Genomic DNA, 3,124 nt, shown 5'->3' on the forward strand with positions numbered 1-3,124 from the left:
CAAGTCCTTTGCTCATTTTTAAGTGGGTTGTCTGTCCTTTTGTTGTTGAGTTGTAGATGTATTTGATATATTCTGAATACTAGAACCCATATAATTCTTTTAATATGTTGCTGAATTTTAATTGCTAAATACAGGGGTGGGCAAAAGTAGGTTTACAGTTGTATGTGAAACAGAATTTATTCTGTGTGTGTGTGTGTGAACAGCTACCTCTTCAATAAATTATTTCTTATTTCTTTATGTATTTATTTATTTATTTTAAAATATGGACTGCTTCACGAATTTACATGTCATCCTTATGCAGGGGCCATGCTAATCTTCTCTGTATCATTACAATTTTAGTATATGTGCTGCCGAAGCGAGCACCAGAGTTTATTCTTTTAAAAAATATATATTTTTTTATTGATTTCAGAAGGGACGGGAGAGGGAGAGAGAGAGAGATAGAAACATCACTGATGAGAGAGAATCATTGATTGGCTGCCTCCTGCATGCCCACTACTGGGGATTGAGCCCATAAACTGGGCATGTGCCCTTGACCGGAATCGAACCCGGGACCCTTCAGTCCGCAGGCCGATGCTCTATCCACTGAGCCAAACCAGCTAGGGCCCAGAGTTTATTCTTGTGTTATTTATTAATTATTGTATTATTTATTTGTATTACAACTGTATTCATGAGGGATATTGACTGTACTTTTCTTTTTTGTGATTAATCCTCACCCAAGGATACTTTTCCATTGGTTTTTAGAGAGTGCGGGAGGCAACCAATCGATGTGTCTCTCTCACATAATTTTTTTAAATACATTTATTTTTTTTGCCTCTCTGATTGGGTTTTTTAGCTACCTTGTCTTCTAAGTTGCTGACTCAATCCTCTGCTTCATCTAATCTGCTGTTGAATCCTTCATTTCAGATATTGTATTCTTAAATTTTGACTGATTCTTTTTCATTGTTTCTATGTCCTTTGTTTTATGTTTACTATCTCTTTGTTGAAGTTCTCACTAAGTTCCTTGTACATCCTTATAACCACTGTTTTGAACTCTATACCTCCATTTCATTTAGTTCTTTTTCTGGGGATATTTCCTGTTCTTTCATTTGGGGCATGTTTCTTTGTCTCCTCGTTTTGGCTGCCTCTCTTTATTTGTTTCTGTGCATTAAGTAGATCTGCTATGTCTTCTTGTCTTGGTACGGAGGCCTTATGTAGTAGCTATATTGTGGGGCTCAATGACACAGTCTCCCTGATCACCTGAGCCAGGTGCTCCAGGAGTGTCCCTTGTGTGGGTTATGTGAGCCCTCCTATTGTAGTTGAGTCTTGATTGCTGTTGGTCCATCAGTGGGTGGGGTTGATTCTTAGGCTGGGTGAAGATGTGGATTGACCCCAACCACAGTGTATGAACTGCTGGGTGGAGCTGACCCCACAAATCGGAATTTGCCCCAACAGGGTTTGTGCCTGCTGAGATTTCCCTTTGGGTATGCTTCTTGAGGAACTAATTGGGTGGTGCTCTGCTGTGGTCTGAAGCCTGCCACCAGGTGTGTTGGTTCTGGGGCCTCTTGGGAGGGACTCCGTTGCAGCAGGTCAATATTAGGCACTGCCTGTGACTGGCTCTAGGCTACCTGTTTGGAGCTACAAAGGAATCCACAGTTGGTGCTACCTCTGCTGGGCCTGGGTGTGAGGAGAGGAGCCAAGCTGCATACCAAAGCCAGTTTCCACCAGCACCAAGCCTGGGAGCAGGTCAGCAAATAGCCCCAAGCACCCCCAAAATCCACCTCCGCCTGTGGCTTCCTGTTAGTCTCAGTGAAATAGCCTCTGGTGATATGAGAGTTGCATGAGGTAGGTTCTCAGTGAATCATCAGGTAGGGGGATGTGTTCTTCACTAGAATGATATAGATTCAAACTCAGCACCAGTGCTGGGACTGAAACCACTCAGCAAAAGTCCCAGAGTACACCAAGGTCAGCCGCCACCATCCGGGTGCCTGCAGACCTGTGTAGTGGGGCAGGGTCTTGTGGAGTTATCAGGGTGAGACCAGCAGAGTTCATCAGACCCACAGAGACCAAGACTTGGCCGTGTGAAGGGAGGGCTATACACAAGAATGGTGGTGCTGGTCAGGCATGTGAGGGAAAATTGGCACCCGCCCTAGAGGCACAGAATTCAGTCTCTTCCTGATTCTTCCCAGAGCTTTTCTGGAAACTCTGCACTGCAAGCCCAGGCTTGCCACAGCCAGGTGACAATTCTGCAGGACACCAGGTTGGCAGGGAGGGGCCACTGGGAGTTGGGAGGGTGGGGCTAGTGGATTTTCTCTGGGGATAAGCTCCAGTCAGGTTCGTGGTAGGAGGCGTGGTCTCTGCCCCAGAGTCATATAACTCAGTCTCTGACACCCCCTGAGTTCATCCTCGAGAGGCCTTCAAGAAATTCTACACCACAGGCACAGGTATCTGACTCCTCTTCAGGGCTTGAGCTCGGCAGGGTGGGGCAACTGGGAGTCAGGAAGATGGGGCTATTACATTCCCCCCGGCTGTAACCACACGGAGTGGGTGCTTAACTCAGGAAAGATTACATCTGTGGGAACGTGAGAGAGGGACTCCGCACAGGGCCCCTGGCGGCTGTCCCTTCAGCTCTCTCCTCAGAGCCACACAACCCAGACTCTCCAATCTTCTTTGAGCCTCCTTCCCTCCTTTGGAGGCCACGGTAAGTGGCTGTGAGTGAGATTTTGTGCTCTGATTCTTTAAGAGAGTGCCTGGGTTTCTAGCAGACTCCCATCTCCCTGGTGCAGTGGTCGGCAAACTGCGGCTCGCGAGCCACATGCGGCTCTTTGGCCCCTTGAGTGTAGCTCTTCCACAAAATACCACGGCCTGGGCGAGTCTATTTTGAAGAAGTGGCGTTAGAAGAAGTTTAAGTTTAAAAAATGTGGCTCTCAAAAGAAATTTCAATCGTTGTACTGTTGATATTTGGCTCTGTTGACGAATGAGTTGGCCGACCACTGCCCTGGTGGACAGAATTCGCACCGATTTTCACAGCCAGATGTTATGTGGGCTCCTCTTCCCGGCTCTAGTGTTCTGGGCTGGGAGCCCTGCTGGAGTTGAGACTCCATGCTCCTGGCAGGGGGAACCTCTGTAGCTGAGATATCCCTCTGGA

General features: G+C 47.1%; 1 non-coding gene across 1 annotated transcript; it reads right to left on the reverse strand.

Annotated features, from left to right (window-relative positions):
• Positions 1-256: 256 nt before the first annotated feature.
• Positions 257-363, reverse strand: LOC114234075 (U6 spliceosomal RNA). The gene has a single exon (XR_003620266.2). It is a non-coding gene; the product is annotated as a U6 spliceosomal RNA (small nuclear RNA).
• Positions 364-3,124: the final 2,761 nt, after the last annotated feature.

Source organism: Eptesicus fuscus, chromosome 1, assembly GCF_027574615.1.
Source record: "Eptesicus fuscus isolate TK198812 chromosome 1, DD_ASM_mEF_20220401, whole genome shotgun sequence".
In the NCBI taxonomy this organism is placed as follows: Eukaryota; Metazoa; Chordata; class Mammalia; order Chiroptera; family Vespertilionidae; genus Eptesicus; species Eptesicus fuscus.